This window comes from Uranotaenia lowii, chromosome 3, assembly GCF_029784155.1.
Source record: "Uranotaenia lowii strain MFRU-FL chromosome 3, ASM2978415v1, whole genome shotgun sequence".
Lineage (NCBI taxonomy): Eukaryota > Metazoa > Arthropoda > Insecta > Diptera > Culicidae > Uranotaenia > Uranotaenia lowii.
Window position 1 is genome coordinate 115486046 of NC_073693.1, and position 15460 is coordinate 115501505.

The 15460-nt window shown below is 33.9% G+C and overlaps 1 protein-coding gene across 7 annotated transcripts in view; it reads right to left on the reverse strand.

Annotated features, from left to right (window-relative positions):
• LOC129751786 (potassium voltage-gated channel protein Shab) overlaps window positions 1-12822 on the reverse strand; it is a 372964-nt gene extending 360142 nt beyond the window's left edge. For 3 of the 7 annotated variants that reach the window (XM_055747503.1, XM_055747500.1, XM_055747499.1), the window contains exon 1: window positions 12195-12820. The gene's annotated coding sequence lies outside the window, so the exon portion shown is untranslated. Of the gene's footprint in view, window positions 1-12194 lie in introns of all 7 variants that reach the window. The other 4 variants (XM_055747504.1, XM_055747501.1, XM_055747502.1 and 1 more) reach the window with 2 other exon arrangements.
• Between the last annotated feature and the right edge of the window lie 2638 nt (window positions 12823-15460).

Genomic DNA, 15460 nt, shown 5'->3' on the forward strand with positions numbered 1-15460 from the left:
TGTAAGGTTGCCAGATTGCCCAGATTTATCTGGATTTGCTAGAACATTTGACTCAAAATTTGAGGTAAGTCTGGTCCGGTCCGGTTTTCCGGATTTTGTTGCAAAAAGCTCGGATTTTGCCCGGATTTAATCACATCGCTTTTAAAACGTAACATAAACTGAGATTTGATTATTATAATTTTTCATTTTTACGTTCAAAAAGAAGTGATAAATGGCAAGTTTTAGAAATAAAAATGACTCGTATTTGGAAGCTTGATATACAATTGAAAATCTGCTGATGTGGTTTGTTGAAAAAAAATATTGCAAGTATATTTTTCGTTATTTTTACTGAATAACTCCGCGGTTTTGACCAAGTTTGCCCGGATATTGCCAGGAGATCGGTTTGAACATTTTAAAATCAAATGCTGGTTTTGGCCAGCTTTTTCGATAAAATTGGCTAGATTTGTCCGGTCCCGATACGGCAATTCTGGCAACCTTATTTTACACCCACGATTTTTTCAGGAAGCTTGAATTGAATTACCTACCATTTTTTTTTATCAAATGATATCATTTTTTTATCTTTTCCATGGGTTTTCTAGTGAAAATCCCATGTATTAAGCTTGTAAACAAATGTCAACGACCTCTTTTCAAGATCTCCCCGTAGAATGGAATTTCCATTTAAGTTTTATTTTGTACTTAGAAATTTCTAAATAGATTTCCGCTGAAACCTGATAAAAGACATCCTCTGCATGTTTTCAATGTGCTTTTTAAGTTCTCTTATAATTGGATGGTAGAATTGAACACATCGATGATCAATAATAACTGTAAATTTTAAAATTTACAAATGCAATTGAATTGTACACAACTAAAAACTTCAGATCCAATTACTTAAAGTCTCGCGCGTTGGATTTTTTTAATTTTTATGATAAAATGAACGTTTAATTGTCTAATTCCTATTGTAAATTAAATTTCTACACGGCAATCAAAGTGTTGAGATCGCAACCTTGAACTTACAACTCCAGTTTTATTAATTGTTTTCCTATGAGGTGTTCCGAAAGTATGAAAATGGATGGTTCCTAAAAGCTGGAACATTAGTTTTCAGTCCAAATAGTTATTCAACTGAAGAAGTCAATTCATAATGAACATGAATTAACGTATCCATACTTTACACACTGCATATTCTAGTAGATTTTCAACCACTGTTCTTCTCAATATATTTCTAACAGGTGAGTAGTTTTTTTTAATCCTAAATGAAGGCTCATTATTGCAATCAAATGCCTCGCACCGCTACCACGTGCTTTGAACAGTAGAAGGAAAAAACACCCGCAAAAATTTCTTCTTTAAAATTTTTTATGCTCAGAAAGCTTTGATTTGCTTTCCAGTACCTACACGTGAACTTTGGATGGTCGTTTCTAATGCCTGGCCCATGGTGATGGTGACAACAATCCCGCCAAAGGAAACGAAAATCGGTTGACAAATGGGTGCCATGACTTTTGGTTCGTGGGAGTTAAACCGAAAGTTGTATGGGAGGGTCCCTTTTCTTAGATGGGAGGGGCTCAAAACTATTACCTCGACCTTTCTCATGTCCGTTTATATCACTGTACCAAATTTCAAGCTGATCGGTTAAGCGGTGTGGATTTGTATAAGGTGCATATATATATACAAACATATAGATATAGCCCAACTCATCTTTATATATTAGAAGAAGATTTCTCATTGAATACTTTCTGACAATGGTCGTTAAAAAATATTCACAAATCGATCGCTTTTCAGATATCGTAATGTTATCGGAGAACAATGTTGTTTTCATATAATTTCAATCAATGCAATATTTGAAGCTCTTAAGAATAATTCGAATTCTGTTTACCTCATCCAACCTCACCTCGTCATCACTTTCTACATATTTTCGGTAATCGGACAGTTTCGGTAGTCGGGCGCAACTTTCGCCCCCCAAATCGTTCAATTGGCGAGCTACTACTGTATAAAATGGGTTTTGGTCACCGTTTCTTTTATCTTCTCGATTTTTGGTTGATTTTTCTCGGTGATGTTAAAATAACTTCCATTTAGTTTTCGTTTCGGTTTACATCATTAAACATTTTCAACCATCTTCAGAACTGTTTGAATAACGGAAAAAATAAACTTCTTATTAATTATATACATATAGCTTGAAAAATTAGTGGATGATTATGAAACTGTCAAAACAATTATTGTTTGGACCTACAAAAATAAAATGATGTTAAATTCTTTCTTTCAAGAACTCAATAGCGATTAACTAATCGCCACCAATAATCCAATAATTTAAAAAAATAATAATCATTTTTAAATCAATTGCATAATTAACTCTATAAGAAATTAATTACTTAAACACACATTGTGATAAACTACCTCGGTACATATTCACTTTAGGTGTTTTAATTCCTGGATTAAGTTAGTTCTAGTAGAAATGAAGAAAATTTTGACATTTTTTTCTTGTTATTTGGGTGTTTATACATAGAGGAGAATATTTTACTTTCTTAGGAATATTTCAAATAAGTGGTTTTTAAAATATTCATACCAGCAGAATAATTAAGGTTACAAGAGTTTAGCATGTTCGAAGGACGCACTTATTAATCATCAGCTATTTTTGTAATGTTATTACATGCTCGTTTAAAATTAATTTTTAAAAGTCAAAATGGTTTCAAAGTGATTTTAAAATGGTTGCATCATGTGTCTATAATATAACATAGGAGTTAGGTAGACAGAAATAGCAAGATCCTTACACTTGCCAAAAGTGTTTTCAGATGGTATCCTTTTGCCCACACCCCAATACAAAATTGTTTGCTAAGATGCAGAGGTGACCTCGGTCCAGAAACGCGAATTTATATCTTTCATCTCTTTATCTATTTTCCTAACTATCTGTTGACTAGGGTAACGGACTTATTATGGACCAGAGGTTCAATTTTGCACCACCTTGCCTAGCTGTGTAATAAAACAAATAATTATGATATATTGAAGCACTAATTGCACTATTTTTTTTTCATTATTAGTAACTTTATAAGAGTGCTAGACAAAATAGGCCAATGGTCCAAAATAAGTCCGTTACCGTGCTAGGACGTGGCCGGCGCCGTTATTGATGTTCAAGAGAGAGAGAGAGAGAGAGAGAGAGAGAGAGAGAGAGAGAGAGAGAGAGAGAGAGAGAGAGAGAGAGAGAGAGGCGATGTGGAACTTGTTCAACTGAGCCACGCCTGCGATCGTGGAACTCGAAATGCATTTGTTTCAAAACACTGTAAAACATATTTTAACTGCTTCATACATTTAGAATGATGAGAGATATTGTATAGATATTATCTATTTATATTTAAAAACCTGTCTGTATAGAATTTCGGGTTCAACGATTAAGGTGGTCATTGTTTTCAATTTTGAAGGATAGAAAAATTTGAAAAATAGTACATATTAGTTTTCTATACGAATGTACCATAAAAACGTAATTTCACTGTGTCGTAATTTCAATTCAATTTGATGTGCAACCATATCTTCACGCAAAAACTTGCACCAATTCGACGCCCCTGCCCTACATCTCGTCCGAAACCTCTCGAGTGTGTTGTTGTGATTGCCACCACTCTAAAAATAACTCCCTCATAACTAAGACGGGGTTTCTAAAACAAGAACATGGATAAGAAAAACCACTTTGTGCTAGGTTCGATGCTAAAAATAGACAACGTGTGTTCTAAGAGCGGCCACCGTGTTACGCCTCATCATAACAATCACTGAGAGTGAGTCACTCCTTCCATAAGCCCTAGCAGAGCAGAGGGACACGAAAAAACTTGCGAATATTTAGTGGGGAGCCATACATTTCAACCGTTCTACCCAGCCATTCAGTCAGTCAGCTAGAAATAATATGCAGATGAGCTCCATGCCGATACATCTAACTTAAACGAATGGGGCACAGGAAAGGAAATAAAGAAAAATGGGCCGAACTTTCTCCACATACAAAAGCTGAAGTGCTCGGTTTGGCGAAGGCTTCTGTAGTGGGCTAAATTTGGGCACTACCTTAGAAAACAACAGTAAAATCTAGAGCTCTTCTACTAAATTCACTCGGTAACCTTCCAATGAGCTCAAAAATATGCATGAGAATGTTCGAAAGTCCTTTGGGCCAAAGGATGAAGGAAACCTTTTTCCCAGCTGGGCCCCAAACGCGTATACGGCGGAAAACGTTCCTTTCAGAATGTCTTGATACATGCGAGAGGCTTATTATTAGACCACCGAATGTCAATACCTACAGGCCGAGCCTAGTCTACAATTCCGTTTCGAGTTATTTCCATTTGAAATGAACTCTAATAAAAACATGAATTTCAACATGAAAACCTAATATTCGAATATTTGGTTCACCATCATATGACTTTTTTAAATAATACCAAAAATTCAGGTCAATATTCAACTAAAATAATCATATATAATCATATAACATAATCAAAAGCAAACATATAGATTTATAGTTATGTACAAAATATAGGTAGACATGTTCAAATATTATTGATTACCGTAAACTGGGGGAATTAAAATTACAAGAATAATATTAATCAACATAATAATATTTAAGAAAATCGCCAATAACTTTATACAAATAATATGGTTCTGAAAATCATTTTTTTACTTATTATGTTATATACATTATTTAGTATTTGAACTACAATCTGGAACACTGTTAAACTGTTCAATTCTTTTAATATATTGACGTTATAATGCATTAGATTAAGATGAAAATTTGCTCTCGGGGGTTTTAAAGAATGAGCAATTGAATTCAAATATCAAATTTTGGGTAAAGGGTCCACATAAGGGGTTGTCCATACTACTAAAATACTGTTTAGATAATATCGACGTTATTATACATTGGATTGAAATGAAAGATTTGCACATGACAGCCAGGAGTGAAGTTTTGGGTTTTGGGTTGTTCCTGATTCATGTAAACTGTTGATTGTTTTAGCAATTATTTCACTAGTATGCATCCAAACAACACAAAAATTCGTACACGGGTGTTCTTTTTGAAGGCCACAAATATACATTTTTTTCTAAAACACTGAACCGGAATTTGTTTAGCAAATTTAGCAAAACTGATGTGGAGTAAATCTGTTTGATCTATTCCAACTTTGTGTCACATCATTTGTAAAAACTTGCTTAATGATTTTTGTGATGACTTTTAGGTGTTGAAATTTTACGAGAAAAACGTCGTGCTTTGCTCGAGCTTACCTTTAATTTGAAACCAATAAATTTTCATCAATGCAGTGGTTTACAAAATAAAGCCTTTTTCCTCCGTTGCGTCACATCAGGCGAATTTTCTGCGTTTAAAAAATTCTTTACGGTATTGAAGATTTATGCTCCGTTAAACGACGGAAGTTAACGAAATTTTGTGTATGAATTCTATTGACATGGATTGACAATAAACATGCAGTTTGTGGTTGTCAATTTAAGTGCGTCTTGTAATTTTACTAGCGATCTTCTTTGGTTGCGTCACATAACATTTTTCAGGAGTTTTCTCCTGATGTGACGAAACGAAAAAGGTAACGCTGGATTTCCATCAAATACTTTTTTCAATAGTGATCGATTTGTAGAGAATGTGAATTTTGTCAAAGCTTTTGTCATGATAAAAAAAAACCATACAAACTTGCACCTCGGGTTATAGTTATAGTTAAAGAGCTTTAAAAAAATATATTTATAATGATTTGAAAATTACCTAAAATTCCAAGTTTTAACTCATCAAAAGTATGCAATGTTTGTAATACGAAAATGTGCGCCTGAAAGATGCATAACAACACAGTTTTCATTTACCCTGTTGTAAAACTTGTAACTTCTTTATTACTTAACCGGTTATAATTCTGTAAAAAGCATTTTAAGTTTGAAGAATTCCAAAAAACTCCTTATATTGTTTGGTCTCTTCATTAAAAGTACCCGTTTTTTCACGATCTATAAATATAAAAATTATAAAAAAATTAGCTCCAAACGCCTTTACATCCTGAAAGCAGTTGGCATTCACCCTGGTTTTGGGTACAGGATGTAGGGGAAAGTCGAGTAAGACGGACCCAGCGAGAAAAACGGATACTTTAAATATTTAGAAAATAATAAATTTTGGAAAAAATCTAATGATGGGAACATGTTTTCTTAAGTAAATCAACACTTTCGAAACCCTTTGTTGATTAACAGCAAGCAAGGTCTCGTTATAGTGAACAATACAAGCAAAAACTTTGAGGATGCACCATTTGATGTAATTTTCGCTACTCAGAAAATAGTTCATAACTCGCATCATTTTCGGAAATTTCAACCGTTTTAAAGGTGGAGTGTTTAGTGAACTTCTACACTTTGCCATCTGGAGAAAAATAAGCGAATTTTGCTTGATATGTTTGGCCAACAAACGTTTTGGAAAAAAAAGTTTCTAAGGCGGGTAAGACGGACCTCAAGGACGGGTAAAATGGACGGGTAAGTTTCTCCAGGTATTTCAAATTTTATAGGTTTGATCCACCATGTATAAGCTTGCCAGATTGTCCGGGTTTATCATTTAGTCACCTTATTAGCCAAATTAAAAAAAATTATGTTGTTTTGTAATTTTTTTTACTTATGTGACCAAAACTAAACTTTTTGAACAAGTTAAAAAAAAAAAATCTTGAAAGGTTTTATGGAAGCCAGAGATACGATTTAAAATCTGCTGATAAGTTTTAATAAAAAAACATATTTTTTTAAGTTTGGTCGATAATTTTAAAATCAAATGCCCGGATTTTGCCAGGTTTTAAATAAAATAGCCCGGATTTGTTCAGCCTGGCTGGATACACGCTGATAAAATCTGGCAACCTTATAGATAGATTTATGTCGCACTCAGCATCTCAAACAGACCATAAAAACTGAAAAACCTTAATCCGCATGAAAACAACGTCTATAAAATAAGGAATCCTGGGCTTGGACCAGTTGGTTCTATTTTGGTTTGGAAACAGTTTCAAATACTTAACACACAAAAATACGTATTTTTACATCTATTTTCCGGCAAAATGTACTTTTTCTACGCAGTGTCCGTTTTACCCGATTATTTTTGAAAAGTTTAATTTGCAAGCATGTTTGAGATTGCTATAAAAACAGTTTGATGAAGGAAATTTACAAAACTGCTCATGTGCACGAAAACTGCAATTGAAAAAGCAATATTTGATTTTCTATTGCGATTCTACCTTAGAGTGTCCATCTTACCCGACTTTCCCCAAAATGTTTTTTTAATATAACTCGTGAAGTGTGAATATAACCTGTGAAGTATGCATTCATTAAAAAGCTCATTTTGTTATTACAAATGAACTTTTTTTTAATTTTATATCGTTTTTTAGAAGTCCAATTTGTTTTTTTAATGCAAAACAAGAAAAGTCCAGCCCAGCCCAGTTGCCAGGATTTTATTGAAGAAAGTCCGGATTTGCCCGGATTTATTTACTTTATTTGCTAAATCAACCAAAAAAAGTTTGGCAAAAAATTTAATTTATGCGTCCAAAACGAAATTTTGGGAAAAAAAATAAAAGTAATTTAAATCAAATGCCCAGATTTTGCCAAAAGTTTTTAATAAAATAGCTCGGATTTATCCAGCCCGGATTCGCGCTGAAAAAATTCTGGCAACCTTATTATACATACCTGTGGCAACAAAAAATAAGTTTTATTTTTATTACAAATATTTCATTATGGGACTTATGCTTCGTAGACGCTTAGCAATTTTTGGTCGTTCTACCCTTGACTTTTAACCGTTATTAGCCGATTTGACGTTCGAAAGCTTGTTAGTTTTTGGCAATGGTATGGGAGAGTGGGGAATCATGGGCCACTTTTTTTCGTTGTTCCATAACTTCTTTATTATGAAAGAATAAAATGAAAATAAAAAAATGGTATGGTTTTCTACATTTTCAAGGTATCATAAGGTATTTACTAAACATTTTTAATAAGTTATTTTCCCCTAATTCTGACTGTTTGAAAAAAAAGCAATCTTTTTTGGATTTTGAAAAACGGTGGGGAATCGTGGGCCACCAAATCCAAACTGACCAAATAACATGCAAAGTTTATGAGTTGACCCAAAACTGTGATTTTCTATTCATTTCGTTATTTAATTTCAGATGATGAAATAAAAAAGAGAGCTGTGTATGATCGCATAGATTCCAAAACCTGGCTCGCTAACGTTTTGGCAAAATTTCTTATATAGGATGGACAAAATATTTTTCATAACTCTTCATTTGGCATAAGAAAACTTTGCAGATAGGTAAAACGTATTTTAAGTTCTGATGTTTGTAAAAACCTAAAAATATAGGTGATTCAAGATGTGTGGCCCATGATTCCCCACAAGCTATGATTTGCAAATTGGTGGCGTTTGTGTGACTTATTGATGTTTCATCAAAAATTCCTTTTCCACGTGAAAGATCATGACAAAACTAAGATCCTAAGCGTATGAGCATATAATTGTTACGCACTTTAGGTTCTCCATGGATGAAATTAGGGGGTGTTTTTTTAATTATGCAAGTAAATTTTTCTAACTTTTTTCAGCTTGAAAAATAAATGAAGCATATGATGCGTATTTCAGTCAACAACATATAGGAATATATGCTCACGCAAAGCGACGACGATGACAGTTGGTTTGAGATTTTTTATCTCAACACACATCTGAGATATTGAAAGTGGCCCACGTTTCCCCATGGCCCACGATACCCCACTCTCCCCTACCAAAAATTTTTAGTTGTTAATTTAAATTTCCTAAGCCGAATTTCACCAAATAACTTTTGTCAATTTTCCCAAAGCAATGAGTTTAAATTTATTCACCATTTATCTCCTATTCATTTCAGATATTTAAGCTACTTGACCCTCATCCGTCCCAAAAAATTTACCCGTTACAGTCCGTGGAGTGTCAATTTTACACTCCTGAATAATCGCTATGCTTCTCTTGTTTCCCAATCGATTTTTACAAAATTTATAGTTTTGGAAACCTCGTAACGTAACTCAAATATGTTTTTCAGACAATGTTCAGCTACTGTAGAAGTGTTGTAACAACGCTTCAGTTTTTCGTTATTCAAAGTCTACGAAAAAAAATTTGAAAAAACATTCTTCAGAAAAAGACTGTAGATCAGCTACGAAATGCTCAAACAAATTTTCTAAGTTTCCAAGAAACCTGGAGTTAAAAGCACATAAGGATATATTGTTTTGAAATTTTTAAGATAATGACCACAACAAATGTTAAAATGACCACAAAAAATGCGTGAAAACCGTACTTTTCAATTAATGAATCTACAAAATTGTTTCAGTAACACCAGATAAATTTGGTAAAGAGGATTGGAAAGTTGACGTATTTTGGTTCAATTTTGCATTTTTAGATTATCAAAATAGCTACGAAACACAGAATTTTTGATAAATTTTCAAAGGTTGCTGTTTTTTCAAACCTTTTGTCATTAAGCAATTTCTCAGATTTTCTATGACTTAAGTTCAACTTTGCACTGGATTTTGAGTATATCAACGCTATCGACTTTTGAGCGAAAACAGACAAAAACGCAAGCGTTCGCGTAAATTTTCTGGATTAACTTTTAATTTTATATTAATCGTATTTGTGTATTTGCAGCGCTAATGTAATTGCACCACTAAAATGGGTGTAAAATTGGCTTGCTAGGGAACATAAATTTATTTCGAAAATCTGCGTGACTTTCTCGAAATCCAGTGCAAAGTTGAACTGAAGTGCAGGAAAATCTGAGAAATTGCACATTGGCTAAAAGTTCAAAAAATAGCTACCTTTGAAAATTCGTCAAAAATTCAGTGTTTTGATAATCTAAAAATGCGAAAATGAGCCCAATACGTCAACATTTCAATTTATTTTTCAAAATTCATTTGGTGAGACATGAACAAATTTGACGATTCATTGATTGGAGAGTACGGTTTTTACACCACTTTTTACATTTTTTGTGGACATGCACATGAAAATTTTAAAAAAATATCCTTATGTGCAACGTATAGCTTCTAACTTCAGCTTTTTTGGACACTAAGTGAAATTTTGTTTCGAGCATTCCGTAGCTGATCTACAGTCTTTTTTTCCGAAGCATGTTTCAAAAAAAATTTCTTAGACCTTTAATAACGGAAAACTGAAATGTTGTAGCTGAATATTGTCTAAGAAACACATTTGAGTTACGTTACGAGGTTTCTGGAACTATACATTTTGATAAAATCGCTCGAGAAATAAGAGAGATACACAAGGAATTTTTAAAGAAGGTAGTGCCAAGGCAGGCCTGCTCTAGTATTGGTACAGGCTGAGACGTCGCAATCACGAAAAATCTGTTAATTTACTTGGAAACTTATCTTTTTTGTTGTTAATTCGAAGTATCTGCTGGAAATTTTCCTTTTTAAAACATGTTATTATAGGAGGATTCTTGTTGCATTTTCGAATAATTTTTCTATAAAAAAAGACAATCGAGGTTCGAAAAAATGTTGGATATTTCTCACTGAAATTTGCAAAACTTTAAAATTATTTAAAAATCTTCCATGAAAATGTTCAAATCAGTGCCGTTTGAGCTCCTCATTACAATAAAGTGATCAAGACACAAATTTTTATACAAAATCAAGATCTTTTATTGTCATTTTAGAAAACTGAGTTAACAATCATTAATTGATGTTAATTGTTCTTCATACGAATTGTATATGGTAAACCGGTTGATATCTACCAGCTAGACCTTTTTAAAGCTGTTTTTTCTTCATTTTTGCACTTTTTAACTTCAAAGCGACATAGCATTCATTGATAGAATAAGAAAAAAAAAACATAATGGACCATATAGGACCAAAATCTTCATAACATAACAAATAGAGGCCTTGCAACACAATCAAAATGAAATTGGAACTCATTTTCTTTCCATAACGTGTTTTTATTTAAAATTGCTACCATTCTCATATAAATTGTCGATACAATCGTTTTTGTGACGTCACAAAAATAAATCCAATATAGCTCTCGGTACTACATTTTTTAAATATTCCTTCAGAAACATAGAGGTTTTAAGCAAGGAGTGTAAAATTGACACTCAAAGTCTAATTAGGGAGTTTTTTCCTGGGCTTTCAGGGAGCGTCCATAAAAAAGGACTGATGCAATATTAATGATTCCATGAATTTATTGAGGGTACTGAAAGATTTTTTTTTTGTTTGGATGCACTCGAATAAAGTTACGAGTCGCCAACCTTCCAATAGTGTGTATTGACACTCAAGAGCGAGTTATGGTTTTTTTTGAAACACTTCTTTGCTCCTATATAATTCAGTCATACAAGAGCAAAGTAGTGACAATTTTTCAAAAAAAAAACCCTCAACCCGCTCTTAAGTGTCAATACACACTATTGGAAGGTTGGCAATTCGTAACTTTATTCGAGTGCATCCAAATAAAAAAAAATCAACCACCAGTAGATGCTTATGAATTCTGTATTTGCTTTAACTTCTGATCTTCTAAATTCTTTATTTTCTTTTGAATTTGCACTATCTTTTCTATACGCCTCTATAGAAGTAAACAGGAATATTGCCAAAAACTGTATCAGGAACAGAAACATGTGATATGCAATTTTCTAAAAAAAAAAAATAGAAATTTCTATCTATCCTGAATCCAACCTTGGGCCTTCCAATAAATCAAAATAAACGTTGGCTATTTAAATTTTATTTAGGAAAACAAAATAAATCTTTTCATCAACATTTTAAAAATGCTAAGTTGCTATCTCGTAGGAAATTCAACATTCAAAAAGGGCTTAAAAATTACATTATCCATTGAAAATTTTTGGCCCAGATAAGGAAGGTTTTAAAAATGCAACGCATTTTGCTTATGGGTACCTACTTAGTATAATGTCCCAAATATAGAATTGTTAGAAAACCGTGTGAATTAGTTCGAAAATTAATAGCTCTTTTTCGAGAATAAAACCCTTCATATTTCAAAAAGTACAAACATTTCAAATCCTTAACATGACCGCATTTTTTTATTGTTTTCTGGAAGGTGATGATACATGACCTAGAATAAAATAATATATTACTCAAGAAAATCGATTCGATGTCCACCGGTAGGGGTAGCTATACCCATTTTATACCCACAACAGAAAAAGGAAGAAAGTGAATAAAACTCACAGATAAAAAGCCCAGCACATTCCAGCAACGAACGAACGGCCGCCGACAAGGAGGTAATTTCGATCATTATCCACCTGTTTAGGCGCAATATTTATTATTTATTTACTTACTTTTTTATTCGTTATTCCTATGTTGGAGTACCAACATCCAGGGATGTTTCGACGAACGTACGGACGCACGCAAGCACGAAACGTGATTGTGTGTGGGTGCGGCTTCGTTGTGCGTCTGCTGCTGCCGATGTGTTTTGTTTTTTTTTTCGTGCTTCCTGTCGTTTACTTCACTTTCAAAGTGTGCGCTGGCGCATACCTTTCACTTGGACTTTTTTTCTGCTCCCTTACTTCGGAAGGTTTTTGCGGGTACGTAAGATGGGAATCCTTTCTTTCCACCTTTTTTCCCTTTGGTTGACGTTTCAAACTCTCAACACTACACCAACATTCACAGCCTAAATCTTGGGGTATCCGGGACCCAACCTTGTGTGTTTGCTTGACCTAGCCCTGTCGAGGATGTTTCCTTCCTATTTTATTTTTTGTTGTTGAGGGAGTTTTTTTCCGAAGGTGTACCTACTTCCCTAGTACGTTGTTAAGGCTACGGCTAGTGAAATATTTATTATTCCGTCAAGTAATAAAAAGCACCACCGAAATTCGACCGCACACACCTTTTCCAATCAATTTACTATTAATGAAGAATATAGAACGAGGCGATAAAATTATATACAACTCTTGGTGGATATCGGGTGTTCTTTTCCCTGGTACTCACTTTCGACTGAAATATATTCTACACTTGAGGAATTCTAGCACAAAATTCCACTCATTCATCACTTCAATATCAATCAAATATCGAAATTATTGCATTTTTGGTACATACACCGACCTACTGATCACTCGATTTCAACTTGTGCTTACTGGACAAATTCAAATTCCGGACCAAGTTTTTATCTCACGTGGGATTCAAAACCAGGCTTATTATGCCGGACATTCCGAAAGGGCCAGCTGAATGCGGACAATTTTGATTTCAACGCTCGTTCGTGCGTGAAAAATCCAAGACATCTAGTCGCCGCACGGCTTGATCCACTTTAGAGATACTCACTTTCAAAAAATATTTCTTCTGACTTGTCCGACCCAAGGCGAACAGTCAATTTTAACTACTTTTTACTCCTATGCCCATTACGATAACTTGAAGAAGCCACTCCCTCAACAAACCCAGAGCGTCGCGCTGTAGGTCCGGTTCAATTAGGAAAGTAATTAAGAAAATATTTACAACCCTTGTGCGCACAATTATTTCTCTTCTTCTGAAACTCTTATTCTTTCAATTCGCGTTCTAACTACGGCCACACCATCATCACTCTAGGGGGGGACCACACGAGACCACACAGCTGCCCACACTTTTTCCTTCACTTTTCACTTGGTGCTTTTTCACACAGTTTCTCCACGCGTCATCGCACGCTTATCATCATCTAATAATGAGAGCGCGGCGACGCTGCTGCTGCTGCAACCCCATGCGACGCTACTTCCGGCGTCGTCTTCGGCACCGTTTTCGCCATTTTCCACTTTGGGTGACTATTTCCGGTATCCATTCCAGTACCGGACGTTCGTTCTAGTTAGTAGAGGTAGATCCAGGCAGGGATGCTGCTGTCCCTTGTTACTAGAGTCCTACAGTGAAATACCTACTAGCAACTGTGATGGTAGTCGGTAGTTCATCAACGGCGGCGATTTTCCTGGAAAAGAGGAAAGACGGAGGAAAAAGTTAGTGCAAGTTTAATTTGAATTGTAAATTATTGGCCCTGCCAGGTGCAGCAGGTGCGAAAGTGCACCCACCCACACGTACCGAAGACGAGGGCCAAAAGGGGAAAAACGTTTTTAACGTGCTTCAATTATTTACTGCCCTGCCCAACCAGGACGACGTTTCGAAGGGATCCGAGATAACTATGAAGTTGCTAGGCTGGAATAATGGTTTTCGTCACATTAAAGTTTGTTCTTAGGGAATATGCTGACTAAAACTTATTACATAAGCAAACGATTGCTAAAAACTTTCTAAGCACATTGCGGATCAAATACGAGATATCTACTTGTACTACACTGAGAAGCATAACACAAAAGCAATAAATGAAAATGTTAATGAAAAAATATGCTACAGAATTAAGCACAACACATTCGGTAATTTCTGAGATATTGAATGCTGGACATCGGTGTTTCTCGGCTTAAATTGATTCGCGGTCCTTAATGTGTTTAGTAAATATACTGCGATGAAGGGAATAGAACCTAAACAATTCCATATTTTTAAAAATACACTTCCCATTTTGTTATCGATTAAGTCAACTTCAAAAGCTTAACTAGAAAATCTTGAAATGAACATTCTCAACCATTTTTCTTCTCCCAATTTTTTTTTCAATTCAATCCAATTTACTATATATTTATATTTCTAAAATTACAAAGCTATCAAAAATATGCAATCAAAACTATTCAATTTAATTAAAAACAATCCATATTAAAAGTAAAGTTTAACCAGAGATTAATCAAAATATTTTGATAAATTCATAGAAACGAACATGAGCATAAAATTTTAACAAAAATCAGAATCACAATTCAGATTTCTATTAGAAATGCATATGCAATATAAAACATTATAGGGAGGCAAAGTAAGATAATCAGAATATAAATGCTGATCACTTATTCAAACTCGAGAGTTCAAACCTGCTGAAGGATTTTCATTTGTTTGTTTCGATTATAGTTGCTTACAGGGCCGGATTAAGTCATCGCCACAGTGGTCAAATACCCAAAAAAGTATGTTTTCAACATTTTTGGCTCGGAAATTAACTTAAATTGTTCAATTATCATCATTTAAAGATAATTGATTTAAAGATAATTGATAAGAAAGTTATTCTTGGTATTTTCATACAAATTCCAGATTTTTTTTTACCGAAAGAATTTGAAAAAATGTATAGATAAATTTGGTGTTCCTAATATTAAATTTTTTTCCACAGCTTGCTGAACATTTTGTACATTTCTTATTAACTGTAATATTTTTTACTCGCCAATATAAAAATTTTATTTTAGACTAGCTGACCCGGTGTGTTTTGCTACACCTTCTAAAAAACAATAAATTATGTAAAAATAATTCCATTAGAAACAAACTTTCGATATCTTTACAATGAGAGCTTTCACATTAGATTATTATTGGTATACAAAGAAGATTTGATCCTCTGAAATTTTCAAAATTTGATCCAAAATTGTTTTTCGAAAAATGTTTTGAATCTGATATTAAGAATTCGTTTTTATTTGCCTTTCTCTCCTGCAATGTGGGGAGGGTCACGAACTGCTATACATATTAACATTTTCCGTAACCAAATAACATCACATTTCACATATGGCTTCACTTA